The sequence below is a fragment of the Phodopus roborovskii genome, unplaced genomic scaffold, assembly GCF_943737965.1.
Source record: "Phodopus roborovskii unplaced genomic scaffold, PHOROB, whole genome shotgun sequence".
Lineage (NCBI taxonomy): Eukaryota > Metazoa > Chordata > Mammalia > Rodentia > Cricetidae > Phodopus > Phodopus roborovskii.
Genome location: NW_026126433.1, coordinates 33,708,829 through 33,724,066, shown reverse-complemented (window position 1 = coordinate 33,724,066; position 15,238 = coordinate 33,708,829). Strand labels below are relative to the sequence as shown.

The following is a 15,238-nucleotide window of genomic DNA, read 5'->3' as shown; positions in this document are numbered from 1 at the left end:
CAGTTACTTGCCCCTTAGGAAAATACAAGCTTTGGATCTAGGTATTCAACTTTAATTATGCCCCTTAGTAGCCATGGAACGTTTTCCAACATGATCCTAAATTAGCTCAGGTGTGCATTGGGAAGAATAGAATACATCTCTGTAAGATTAAATGGGGAGGGTTGCAGGAGGACAAGACAAGAAGATTGTTACAAGTTCAAGGCCAGCCTGAGCTACATAGTGAACTCCAGTCCCACTGGGATACAGGAAAAGTGAATCTCACAGGGTGATTGTGAGAGTCAGAAATAATATGCATAAGGATGCTTCCACAGCCAACTGCAAGATACACACATGGCCTAGAAAGAGTACAATCCTGGCTTGCAGAAGCCACGTGCTCCTTGGGACTTTTAGACAAAAATGTATGATGTATGAAAAAATTATAGAAGTTATGAGATGAGAATAAGGAAGTGTTTTGAAAATTAGAAGTTACAACAAATTATTCCAATGTCCACAATGCCTAGGTTGTGGCTTAGTGTGGCATGGGTTTACCTACCTATAAAAGTTTCCTCCCCAAGTGGTGGTGGTTCATGCCTTTATTCCCAGCACTTGGGAGGCAGAGGCCAGCCTGGTCTCCCTAGTAAGTTCCAGGAAAGGGGTACACAGAGAAGCCCTGTCTCAAAAAAAAAAAAAGTTTCTACAGGTCAGAAGCTACAGCTAGGAAATGCACTGGTGCGGTGGCACAGGCACCTAGTTTATATTAGATTCGAGAGGAAGCTTGGAATTGCTCTCAGTTTAAGGCTCTGTAAATGCTAAGATCATAGCGGTGTTTCAGTGACTTCATTTTTGCCAAGAACATCAAGTCCCATACACTGTAAAGGTTTTGTAACCCAAGATAACAGAATTAGGTGCATGTTGGGAAATAGTACTCCAAACTCATGGGGCTTGAGCTTGAAAGCCAGTTTTATTTTATTTCTAAAACTTTAGAAAAGCAATATATATGCTGTGTCATGCAGGACCCAACATTCTTGTGGCATCAGAGGTGGCACCCTGTCACCCAGCATAACCTCTTTATGTAGTGAAACAAGTTAATAAGCACAGCAGCAGGCTAAATGAAAGTAGGAAGTCCTCTTGTTTAAGTCACATTTTGCTGTAAATTAAAAGCATAATCTAGATTTGCAACTATTAGCTTATGAATCTCAATAATTTCCCAGAACCAAAACTAGCCATTTATAACACAAGAGGGAATATTCAAGAGGACTTTATAGTTTGTCTGCTTAGCAGAGGTGTACTATTATAATTTAAAGTTGTTTTATTTATGAATCTTGGTATTTTATGTCTGTTTGAATTTGTATAAGGATAGTTTTGCCTATGAAAAGATACAGAGCCAGGGACCTTAGATCCCACCCTTCCAACTGCTGCTGTATGTATGATAAAGCTGAAAGGTCATGTTTCTCATGTGATACATCCATTCTACCTCAGGGCTCCAGGGTATGAGGCAAATTTGGTAAAAACTTAACCACTAAGCCATGTCTCCAGGCTAAATTTGGTAAAAAAAAAAAAAAAAAAACAAAAAACTATGCAACAGAAACAACACAGGATCAATCCTACCCCACTCATTTTTTTTTAATCTGCCTTGAAATTTTAGTAGACCTACAAATCAACGCCAACATGGAACACAAAAAAATTATAATCATGCAATTTGCATAAAGTTGGGCTTTTGCACAATTTAAATGGAAACTTCAGCCATCTCTGCACTCATCAGGCATGTATTTAAAGTCTAAATTGCTAAAACCTGTGACAATGTTTAGAGCAGTAAGATGTACTCACGGTAGTCCAGTTGGGGATTTTGGTAAGTAAATTCTGACTACCTCTTCTCACTCAAGTCTTACTGAAATACTTCTGCAAGAGGCTAGCTCGGTCCTGAATATATGTCTGATTGCCCTCCCTCCTCAGAGTCTCACAGTGTTTCATCTTATTGTTCAGATTTTTCTTATGACATTTTGTCTGCTGTTACAAGGATCAGAGTTCCATCGAAGTTCCCTTCTTTGCTGAGAAGAGACACTGAGTTTTTAAGCACGGTGACTTCAACATTTTCGAAGCATTTTGCTGCTTGTGGAATGGAGGAAGGCTGTGAAGGGGAGGCAAGATGGAAAGAGAAGACCAGTCAGGTGTTTTGAATAAGAAATTATGGATATTTCTGAGTTAGTGGAGATGCTGATGAGTTTGAGAGTTTGATTAAACAGGAAACATTCCACAAGCGCTGTGACTAACTGGGTGCTGGAAATAGGGCTCAAGACTCTGTTGCTCCAAGACTTCTGATTTGGGCACAGGAAAGGAGCACAGAAGGTTCGATTTAGTGTGAGTATAGATTCACAGCATGGAAAGCCAGAGAGAGCACCTCAGCGGGGAATCGGGTGGGTGTGTCTCCGAGAAGAGGCAGAGAGACCTTCAAAGGTACAGAAGAACCGCTGGTAGGTTCCCAGTAGGGAAGGGATACTAACTGATTTTTACATCAGGGAAGTCTAGAGATTGGTTTCTAAGAGTGCAAGTATGGATCCAGGAATTGGTGGTGTTTTTGAAGTGGCTTGTTAAAAATGAAATATTGGTATCAGGAAACATTAGAGGAAGGAGAAGATTCAAACCACTTTTAGGAGTGGTTATGAATAGTGACTGGAGGGGGTAAGTTGCTCTTCCAGGCTTATGGCTGAGGGGATCCACTGACAAAGGGAAGGTAAGAAAAGGAACGTGTTAGCAGGGATGGGAAAAGAAGGTAGGAGCTGCTTGTGCCATTGGAGAAGCTGTTATGGCTTGGGGTCCAGAAGTCATGTTGAAAGGAGGGATATGTTTTATAGTTGTCACTATTTGAAGTAGTTATCAAAGTCATGGGAGTGATGAAATTAGCTGCAAAGAGTGACAACATAGAAAGAAATATAGGGTTCAAAGGATGATGGAGAAAAGATTGGAACACATGGGGAACTAAAACAAACAAACAAACAAACAAAAAAAAACAAGAAGAAAAAGATTAAGATGTGGTAAGAAAGCTTGGACAACCTGGAAAGGAGCAAAATGGAAGCTACAAAGACCACTCTATGTTGTTCACTCTATCGTCAGCTTGGGGGCCGGCAACCATTGTAACCTAATTCTCATGGGGAGAAAACATTCCAAGGAAGATTAGCCCATGGTAGTGGGTGTTTGGGGATCACAGGAATCTCAGGGGACATTGTCAGGTGGTAGGCAGTGCTAGGCATTGTCTGAGACCTGGTGATATCAGCAGCACTATTGGTCTTAAGGACTGCTCTTCTAGTCTGTAGTTGAAAGCTGACAAGATTTCTCCAGAGTAGGCATAGAAGGTCAAGAGGAAAACTGTGCTGCATATTTGCAGAGAGAGAGAATTGTGGCAATGCAGTGCTTACTGTGAGTGGCTTGAACTATGTATGAACTAGGAGATATTAACCAAGCGGCAAACAACCTCAGAATCTTAGCAGCGTATTACAATTAAAACCTAATGCAGTGCACCGTGTCAGCCCCAAGAAGTCGGGAAGATGGCTGCCCCACTCTCAAGATGACAACTTTTGTTACTGTGACCAGATGCTCAAGAGAAACAATTTAAGGATGCAAGTGTGACTTTGACTCATGGTTTCAGTCCATGCTTTGCTGACTTCATTATTTTGCATTGCCCCGAGCCAGAACACCATGATGAAACATCATAGTAAAGCTAAGTTGTTGCTCACCTTGTGGCAGCCAGGAAGCTGAGACCGAGGAAGGATCAGGTAGAAGATACACTATTCCAAGAGCATCAAGTGTACATATCCAGTTACCTACTGAAGTTATCAAATCACGAATCCCTTGCTACATATTAATCTGTCAACTAAGTCAGAAAGAACTCTCATGGTCTAGTAGTTTCTCAAAAAACTGATCAGCTGGCAATTAGGCTTTGACCCTAGAGATTCCAAGGTACATTTCATATCAAAACTATAATATGGCCAGATTTGAGAGTCTTCTCATTTCTTCAATCAAAAGGGAAAGAAATAGAAGTCCGAGTGATGGAAGTTCCCATGACATGCCACTTCATAGTCTACTGACCAGGGCACCATCATTTGGGGTTTCCAAATGACAAGGGATGGAGGAAGGTATATCTGAGTTAGTACTGAGATAAAAGGACAAGAAATAGCAGATGATGTTGACAGAGAGTTGAAAGGAAATCAATTAGCTGGGATACTGGAGGTTTCACTTAAGCCAGAGAAAATGTGTCCTAAGATTAAGGGGAAGTGGTGAGGCATGGGATGATGTCTTTGGATACCACTTGAAGGTCTGAAAGTTGTTACTTGAGTAAAAGGATGCAGGCACTGGAGTGGGAGCACATGGGGCTGCTAGAGATAGGCATGGAGCCTTATTTGTCTTAAGATGTGAGTAGCTAAAGAGAAGTGGGAATATGATTTTCTAGGCTTTAATATGTTAGGGGAAAAGAGGAATGACTGACATGTAAGTGACTACTAATTCACACTTTAGCCTCCCTGGTGGAGGACAGAAAAGCACCTGATGTGAGCGTGGGCCCCAGACTGCACTTACCTCAACTGTGCTGATGCAAAGACATTTTCCTGAGGCAGCAGGAAAGCAGGGCCTTGTGTGAACCATACGTGGTATCTCAGAGGCTCAGGCTTATTGCTTATGTATTTTATATCGTGTGCTCACTACTGCTCCAGCTGAATGATTGACAGCTCCCTAGCTGAAGATGGAGTGTTCCTTTCAGCCTTCTCATTTTAACCCCCTTTAACCTGACCCTTAGCTGATTTCCTGGTACCAATATTTATATCAGTTTGGATTCTTTCAGCTATAAGTTTCAGAAAACTCAAAAGACTCTGGAAAAATGAGTTTATTAGTGTATGTAATTGAAATAGAGAGGTAGTAGAATTGTGGATTGTTTAACTCATGGCCCAGGCTGTCTCCTTTCCATATTTTTTGGCTTCGTTCTTTTGCTGTTTGGCTTTAATATGACAGCAATTATCACTCAGGGTATTCCCTACCCAACAGCAGGAATAAAAGAACCCAGGATTTTCAGAAAACCCTCTGGAGTTTTACTCTGACTTACTCTTGAGTCATGTGCCCACGTGCAACCACCCTCTGGGGCTAGATATCAAGATAGACTTATTGGCCTAGGCCTGGATATGTGAGGATGCGGTTGGCACCTCGCCTGGTCACAGGGCCTGGAAGTGGGCCATCTCACCCAAAACTCGGAGCTGTGGTTCAGCGAGTTCTTCCACTCCAGGAAGTGTGACATGTTGATAGGGCTTGTAGAATGTTGTCATTTGAACAGTTCCATGTGGATTAGGAGTTGCTTGCACAGGTTACCTTCTTTAAAATCGTAATAGTGGATAGTTCCTCCTTATTAAAATCCATGGCTAACTGATTGATTGAATTCATGAGTTTTTCAAACTATTATCAGAATTCTACCCCCTCATTCTTCTTTCCTTTAAGAATAAGAGAATTAGCTAGTAGAAGGTTGAGAAGCAGCATTTTCTGATTATTTTTTAGTTATGAAAGTGTGAAGTCACTGTGTAAGCAGGAGCACATTGTTTAAACCCACTGTTCTCAAACATCTATTCTGAAATGAATAGCAAAGGTAGCTGTTTCCCAGGTTTCTGTAAATAGTAAACAAGATGCTAGTAAACCTAGGAGTAGGGGTGTGTGTGTGTGTGTGTGTGTGTGTGTGTGTGTGTGTGTGTGTGTGTGTGTGTGTCTTAGCTTGCTAATCTCCTCTCCCAGGTAGGTGCCTCGTCAATTCATTACTGGGAAGGAAGTTGAAGCATGCTGACACAGAGTTCCATGCTAGGTCAGACAGATTATCTATGTTGTCTCTTAAGATTCAGAGAAACCCTGTCTCAAAACAAATTCCACCTTCCCCTCAAAAAAAAAAAATTTTTTTTGTTTAATGTCTATCTTTAGGAATTTACATGAAAGAACATATAAAGTTTATTAATGATATAGAAGTAAGATATTATATTACTTACAATTAAATATAAATAATATAATTGAAGTAAGATACTATGTTAACCATGAAGACATGAAATAAAATATTGCTATTTTTCAAATTATACCTTAATATTTTGAGAATTTCTTACAATATATTTAGATAATATTTACTCCTACAAGATCCAGCCACTTTTCTACCCACCTGACATTGAGTTTTCTTCTTTGTTTCTTTCTAAAACCTATGGTGTAGATGGAGTTTCTGTTCCACCTTTTCCAGCTGCCCTTCAGTCCCAGATAAACACACTGAGGCTTATATTAAGTATAAACTGTTTGGCTGATGGCTTAGGCTTTTTGCTGCCCAGCTCCCTCTTAATTATTAACCCATAACTATTTATCTGTGTATTTCCATGTTGTCTTGGCTTACCGGAGAATGCCCAGACATCCTACCTTTCCGGTGGCTACATGGTGACTCACTCTGGCCACTGCTTCCCTGCCTCTCTTCTACCCAGCACTCTACTAGTCTGGTAGCCCTACCTATACTTCCTGCCTGGCCTACTGCCCAATCAGCATTTATTCACCAACCAATCCAATACAGAAGGATATCATCATCACCATGGAGTCCAATTTGTGTTGTCTAACTATTCTTGTGAATAGGGCCTCTTTTTTTTTTTTTTTTTTTTTTTTTTTTTGTAGTGTTGCCAACCTACTAGGGGTCACACCATTAAAGAAAACTGATACTCTTATTTCCCAGTATCGATCAAGTGACTGTGGCTCCACAGCTTGTGGAGGGACATTGTGCTTATCTCCTTCTTTCCCCTTCATGCTGTGATGTTTTGTCCAACTTGAGCTTGAGCAGGTCTTATGCATGCTGCCACAACTGCTATGAGTTCACATGTACAGTTGTCCTGTTGTGTTCAGGAAACATTGTTTCCTTCAAGTCATCACTACCTCTGGCTCTTAGAGTCTTTCTCACCCCCTACCCCCCCCCCCACTTCCATGAAGATCTCTGAGTCTTGGTGTAAGGAATGTGTTATGTATGTCCCATTTTTAATTCTCTAGTGTCTTACTCTCTGCATGATGACCTGTGTGTGTGTGTGTGTGTGTGTGTGTGTGTGTGTGTGTGTCTGTGCTAGTTGCCACCAACTACAAAAAGATGCTTGGGAGATGCACTGGTGTATGGGTATAATATCATAATTGTTAGCAGACTAATATTGGTAGTTCTCCACTAGGGCCCATGACCTGTCTAGCCACAGTTTCTTCATCCTATTTACAGTGTCAGGTGTGGGTCCCATCTCATGAAATGCACCTTACAGTGAGCCAGAAAGTGGTTGGTTTCTTCCATAACCTACATTTGTGCCACTGTCGTCTTAGTAGACACATCTTGTCAGGGTAGCCAGTCATTATTGTCGCTCACAGGGTTCACATGTGGGTGAGACTGATGGTTTCTCTTTTGTTGGTATACACACAACATCTTCTAACACTATGAGAGTTAGCCAGAAGAAGTGAAGTCTCTAGGTCAGTGCCTTCCTGCTTCTCCATGATTTACCACCCAAGCATATAGTGTCTCCAACAACAGAGTCTTACCACGAAACTCTGAAGGATAACAAAAGATATTGACAATATTCTATAATGTTTGGGGGCATCTATGGGATCCATTGGCCAGCAATGCAAAAAGACATAGCTCATTTTTCTGTGCAGGGATTATTTGCTAGTACGGGGTGTATTGTTGGGGTATTGGTCTCCTGTAATAAGGTGAGTTCATTTAACTCTTTTTAATAGAAGTGTATATGTATATATTTAGGACATTTCTACAGTACTATGTGTATATATGGCCATTTTTAAAAAGGCCTTTAGTATTAGTTACCTCTCCACATATTTCCCCATTTATCCTGCCCTCCCATCCCCCCACCCCATATGATCCTTTCTGTCCCATTATTCTCCCTTCTTTCTTTATATTACTATGCTCCATCTTCCCCTCCCTTGAACTGTCCCCTCCTACCCCATGGCCCTTTGCTAGTTTCCTAACTTTCCCGAGTATTCCCATTTGAATACACATATTTAAAGCTGAAAAGTTAAGACCTGTACATGAGAGAGGAGGACATGTGGCATTTGTCTCTTAGGTCTGGGTCACCTCACTCAGGATGGCTGAATCTAGCTCCATCCACTCACCCGATAATTTCATTTTCCTTAACAGCTGGTTAATATTCCACCTTTTCATCATCTGTTCCTCAGTTAAAGAACATCTAGGCTATTTCTACTCCCTAGCTGTTGTGAGTAGAACAGTGATGGACACACAGGAACAAGAGATTATAGGCCTTCCATTAATCACAGTCCCCCACTGCTTCCAACAGTTATAAATGGCAACAAGAGTCATGCTTCACAATCCCAACCACTGCATGCCACCATTTATATTCATTTGCTGTTATTTTTGTCTCTAATACTTTTCTTATAGTAATGCTCCTAGGTCCCAAAAACAATGAAGAACATATAAGTCAGTCTTTATCCCTAAATGCTATAAATGATACCAAAGGGGCCAGGCAATACCTTACAAGATAACAATTATTTTATTAAGAATAGAAAATGAGCCGGGTGGTAGTGGTGCTTGCCTTTAATACCTGCACTCAGGAGGCAGGGGCAGGAAGATCTCTGTGAGTTGAGGTCAGTCTAGGCTACAGATTGAGTGCCAGGACAGGCTCCAAAACTACACAGAGAAACCCTGTCTCAAAAAGCTAAGAAAAAAAAGAAGAGAAGAAAAACAAGAAAAGAAAATGGACACCATGAAGCCACACTCACTAGGATAGTTCATTGTGTGGGTCTGTATCTTTTAAACTTAAAATTTTGTTTGGAACATGACTTGCCATGTACCAATAGTGTGTTTCCCCAGAGGAGAGAAAAATATGCTTACTATACTTTTAGAGTCAACTTGTGTCGTTTGTTGTTGTTGTTTTTCAAGACAGTTTCTCTATGTTATTTTTGTCTGTCCTGAAGCTCTTTATGTAGACCAGGCTGGCCTCAAACTCACAGAAATCCACCTGCCTCTGCCTCCCTAAGTACTGGGATTAAAGGTGTACCCACTGCCCAGCTTCAATTTACATCTTAATTGGGAACTCACAGGTCACAAATAAGTAAGAGAGCACCCTGTGTATTCAGATTATCTTGAAAACTTGAGCAGGCAGGATCCAGCCTAGCCCGGGCTGCAGTTTCCCTTTGAGCAGTAGAAGTCACCTGGGGGAAGAGCAGCAGGTTAAGCCAGGCACCTCCTTGCTATCTGCAGGCTGTGTCTCAGTTCTATGCATCCCTTCCTGTTTCTCTTTTTCCCTTCCTGTCCTTTCTTTCCTCCATTCATTTCATGGCCTTTTGGTTTTTTCATCTACAAGTGAGGTGTGTTTGGTTCCTAGTGAGGTAAAGGCCTGAATGGTTCAAACATTTCCTGGAACTTAGATAACATTTACATTTTTAAAATCATCTCTCACTAAAGAAGCCATTTTATTAATAGTGATTTTCAGACCCAAACATTACTCAGCATCAACAGTGGCTTCTTGAGATCTTCCCGTTTATGAACCATTGAGTGTTTATGGACACTGGGATTCTATCCATTGTTTGATCCCCAAGTAGTGAGTTTTTGTTTTAACGACAGCTTGTTTAACTTTGACTCCAGATCTCAAAGAAGCTTCGATTTTATGTCAACTCAGCCAGTGACATGCTGGAGAAGCTCCCTGATGCTGCCTATCTCTTTCTGATTGGTCCAAGTCAATGCCTTGCTCACCTTACACCACCCATCCCTTACTGCATTCAAGTCTGTCCATTAGGAATGCCTGTGGTCCACTTTCTGTTCACTGCAGTTTCATTTGGACGGTTGTACTTCCATACTCACTACAATGAAGTAGACTTTAGCATTGTTTCTATTGCATGGTTGCTATTATTCCAAAACTACTGCACCAGTCAATAACCAACAATGATATACATGCAAAGATCTAGCCCCTGGCTCTGAATAAGTATACTTTATATAAGTTTTGACAGTCTGATGGGGAAGAATAATACATTGCTATTTCAACTTGTGTTTCACTTACTGTTGGTTATGGAAAAGCTTTTCATTTTTGTGTTTGGCACAGCTTTTGGTTCTTCTGGTTTTTTAAATGTCTGGTATGTCCTTTGTCTTTCCGAGGAGCCCTGTATATCATTTTCATATTGACTTCTAAGTTTTTTTTTAAAAAAAAATAATTCAGGTGAGTTTCTTTATGTGTTATAAAGAGTGGAAGCATTTTCTGCCTCTTTAACTTTTTAAATTGCTTGTTGTATTAATTTTTAAAAAATATACTTTTTTTCATAGTAGTTTTCTAGGTTTGTACTTAGGTATATGTAAACCACTGTTTTTTGCTGTCTCACATGCCTCTACCCACAAAGCTGTGAGAAGTGTTTCACCTTTACAGACAACGAGTATTCTCTTCTGCATGAAGCATTCTTGCCTTTCCTTATATTCCCTGAAATTAATACTTTTATTTCATAACTTGTTTCATTTTCTATTTTGACCTTTTGTATTGAACTTCTGTTAAACTTATTAATAGTTTTCTTTTATTGGCTTGCATTTTTTAACTTTTGTAATGTTTTGGTAATTTTTTAATTTAATTTATTATTTTACATGTCGATCCCAGTTCCCCTTCCCTCCATCCCTCCCTCCCTCCCTTCCTCCCTCCCTCCCTCCCTTTTACCCTCTCTGCCCCCTCACATGCACCCTGACCACCCTCCCCTCCCACCCCCCACCCCAATTCCACATGTAGGGAATGCCATCCAGGTGGGGTCATGTAGATCTGACAGGTCATTTGAAGTAGGGACTAGGACTTCTCTCCTGTCTCTAGGTTAAGGCAGTTATCCCTCCATGGGGGATGTGTTCCCAAGGTCATTTTGTACATCAGGGATTGGTAAAAATTTTTTAAAGTTAGAGTGATACCTGCTATTTTTCTTTTTAAAATTTATAAAAGATGTAAGATTTGCATTCATTTCATAATAAAGTATCCATGAGGTACAGCCTGAATTTCAAACTCAATGATCAGATTTGTGTAATTGGTACACATGCTTTCTTAGAGTCATCATTCCTTTGTGCTGAAAGCATTCAGAAATGGTGTGCTGAAATACTTGATTTCAACTATACCTATCCTCTTATGCTATAGAAAATATGAAGTTATACCTCCACTTTTATGTCAATGAACCATCCCTTACTTCCCTCACACTTTGCATGCACTGGCTGCCTCTGTACCACTCCTTCTTTGGAATCTAGTTTTGTATTGCTCCTTTTCCATCAACTCTTACATGGTATTTATCTTTAGAAAGGAGGCTTCCACCCCAAGAGCAATAATAAATTATTCACCCATATGCAATTGTCATTGACAGAAAAGAATGCATATGTAATTTAAAAATATGTATTAAAATGCATATGTATTAAAAAATAACAGAAATTAAGAAACTATATTCTCGGAAACTAAGAGCTTTTAAATCATTGTTTGCTAGATGAGACAGTGACTGGTTGGTGTGTCGAGTGAGAAGAGAGTAGTGGATACTCCTGCTGTACAAAGACTGGCGCTCTCGGGCTCTTCACTGATGGGAGAAGGAAGCCAGGCAGCTTTCAGTTGTTGGCTGGCTGGGAACCTCACCACCAGTTCATGGGCTGAGAATATATCCCAGCAATGCCAACTTCATAATTATTAGAGGACCCCAGTCCTTTCAAATGGTAATTTAGGGGATTAGCGAAAGACAGACTGTCAAGCATCGCTGACTACAAGGGAGCTCTGGGAAGTTTCTTAGTGATGACATCCATGTTCTATACCAGAATGTCTCTTGGGCGTGGGGCCATTGGCTTATTACAACAGTGAAAATGAAAGTCAGCAAAAGCTGAGGCATTCTTATTTGTGTTTTCAGCAGAGCTCTTGTTTCATTCTTGACCATTGCTTCCCATATTGAAATCAAACCCACCAATCGTAAATATTTCCCAAATTCACCATGACTGAGGCAAATTGCACTTCCTCCCCCTGGAGCATGGATTTTTCTCATCTGGCATGATAGCATCCTTGACACCTTTCCGGTATCAGAATGTTTAACTTGGGAGCGTCAACAGAGGGATTTTTACTTCAGTTCTTCATGTATTTCAAATAGAGAATCTTCTGCTATGCATTCATAGAAAAGGAGGTTCATGCAAAAACCACAATAGTCAGGCAGGGGAGGATGTCTTGTTTAGCCATACAGGCTCCAGTCTTAGCTTCACTGGGGTGTCACAGCCCTGAGGAGTCTCTGTCCAGGTATCACAACCTTGAGGAGTCTTTTCCCAGGTACCTAAATACCAATACATTAATGTCAATTAGTATAAACTGTTGTAAAAATTTAAATCTTATTTCCTAACACGAGAATCCTAATAGAAAACAATGGCTTATAGATCCCCCATGTGGTGGCTGCATGGATCAGTCTAGAGTTCATTGTGTTCTCCACCCTTTCATGAAGCCTGTCCTCACCTTCCCCCAAATGTTTTCAATGAACAGGTCTCTCATAGTTTCTTATTTAGGGGGGGAGTCATATGTGTGGTACAGTGAGACTGTGACCCTCCTAGAGTAGTCTGAGTAGCTCAAGAGTTAACACTAGTCTAAGATTTAAATCTAGAATGATCAAAGTGGCTTTATTTGCCTAGCAGTATGCATTTTAAAATTATGTACATTAGAAAAGCAGTCTAACTTATAGATAATCTTTTGAAGAAAATGTAAATATATAGAGATTCAGTTAAATGAAGGAATGAAATGGTCAACCTCAAAATTACTATGGGATTTCTTTGATTCAGAATCCAACCCTTCTCCACTCCTGTGGGATTCTGTTAGTCTAACCTCTCCAGGATGAATGTCCCCCATTCAGGAAATGAGCGCCCTGAGTTCATAATCACATCTTGAATCCTTGAGGGCCGGCACCATACTCCCTCTTTCCAAAGTAGTTGGCTGAAAGTTTTGTCCTCCATTCTGGTGAAGTTATTTACACAGAGCCTGTGATGGATGGCCTCTATGGGCACATTACTAGGTCTGCTGCCCCTGAGATTGCTTGGATGCATGGAGCATAGCGTTGGAAATGGTGCATAGAAGTACAAATAAAGACGAACCCACTCAAGGCAGATAACAGTAGTATCCCATCACAGCCAAAGTTATTTTTAGTGCCCCCTTATTATTCTTTGTTTATAAAACAATAGCATTCTTTAAGTTCAGAGTCTCTAATAATATGTTTTCTTTTTTAATGAAAAAAGAGTTAAAATATTAGGTTAGTAATAGGATGTTTTATTATTCCCTCCCCTAGTCTACTAAAAATTGACTTTCTTTATTAAAGTAAGGAATTTTTAGCGTGCAGTTATGTTCTTAGTAACTTTTCCCCTCCCTTCAGAAACCTTTCCTTTTCCAGCACTCTAGCCTTCCTGTTGACCTGTTGTGAAGTGGGGGAAGGGATGGGGAAAAGGAGGACTTGTTTGTGAGAAGCCAACCATCTATAAATGACTTCCTCTTGTTTGGTATATCCACTTGTGGGCTTTCGTTTTTAGAAGTCTGGTCCCTAGGTCCATGTCCTGAAGGAAGGAACTGTGTCATCACTCACTCATCCTGTGCACACGGCCAAGCCACCCTGAATATTATCTCCTATCACTTCTGGCATTTCTTACGCTCCTGCTCTTCCTGGGGTTCATAATTCATGTCAGTGATTTCCGGTGCATGTGGAGTCAAGTTTTAGAAATATGAGACAATTTTAAAATTACAGATGCAAAATCCTGGCTGTTTGAGCCAACATCTGCAACTGGTTTAGGGGATTAACAAAAGAGCTGCTCTGGATGACTGATATTTGCCAGGACCCCTCCATTTCCCACAGAATCAAAATGCCTGTTACTTACAGGGGCTTCAGTTTCCAAAAGAAATCACAATTTCATCTGATACATACCTTATTAGGTTTCCTCATGGATTCCCTTGAGTTAGAGCCAAATTTCAATTAGCCATGATTATGGAGGTCAGGAAGAACATGGGTAATTAAAATCCACAAGTAAGGGAAGGACTGACTTTAACCAGAAGCCCCAACACTCTCCCCTGAAAGTCGTTGCTGAAATTACAAACTAGGGAAATACTTGATGTGTTTTCCTCATTTTGTTTTAGTGTATGAATGAGAACATGGCCCTCTCAGCTTATAACAGTTCCAAAACACTTAATATTTAGGATAAAATTCAAATTCATATCCATGGCCCCCAATCCTGCCCGCTTCCTGCTCTTTTCTTTGTCCTGCCACTCCAGGTTCTGTGCTCTGAAAAAAAGGGTCTTCAGGCAAATTAGTCAATGGCCTAGGCCAGTGGTTCTCAACCTGCGGGTCACTCCATGGGGTCACATATGAGATATCAGATACTTACATTGCCGATCATAACAGTAGCAAAAATTACAGTTATAAAGTAGCAACAAAAATAATTTTGTGGGTTGGGGTCAGCACTAGGAAGGTTGAGAAACACTGCTCTAGGATCTTTTCCTCCTGGGATATTTTGTGTGTGTGTGGTGTGTATGTGGGGTGTGTGTGTTCTATGCTGTCTGAAGCATTGTTCTATGTCTGGAGCATTGTCATTTTTTATTTCTACCTGAAGGCCATCTCTTCACTTCCTTCCCCTTAAATAGCTTGTCTCTGAGAGCACTATGACTTCTACACTTGCTTCAGTCCACACTCTGTGTTCCCAAAGAAACATGTTTTTCTCACCCTACTTATGTGTAGTTGTAAATATCCACCTCCCACAGTTACTCATGGGCTCTGTTAGGTTAGGGACAGTTGTTGCTATTTTGTGTCTGACATAAAACTCTCTCTAGTCAATGTCTAATATATGTTGACGAAGCAAAGCTTTTAACATCTGGAATTAAATGGCTAGATACATAAACCATCTATAAAATAATGGCTGTGATGTTCATATCTAGAAGGAAAGCTCTGGTGTCTATTTAAGCTCTTATTAGTTTTGAATGGTTACTCAAGGTAATAAACAGTTGGCTCTTCAATATCATCCTTACACACAGTTCATTTATAGTTTACCTACTGTCACTGTTTTAGTTTCCCATCTACATATGTCATCACAACTTTTATCTTCTGTAACTCTAAAATGTAGTTCTGAATATAGTGAATTCCAGTATTATACGGACATTAAGTTATGCTTGATCAACAATTATGATGGCTTATATCTAAGCTCTAACAGATGTTATTGCCATCTTAAATCAGTAAGTTCTTCATTTATCTCCTTGAGTTCCTGGACAGCATGACA

The 15,238-nt window shown here is 40.4% G+C and overlaps 1 protein-coding gene across 5 annotated transcripts in view; it reads left to right on the top strand.

Moving 5' to 3' along the window:
• The window catches only part of Dnm3 (dynamin 3), a 480,062-nt gene that overhangs the window by 225,877 nt on the left and 238,947 nt on the right, over nt 1-15,238 (top strand). The gene's annotated exons all lie outside the window — the stretch shown is intronic.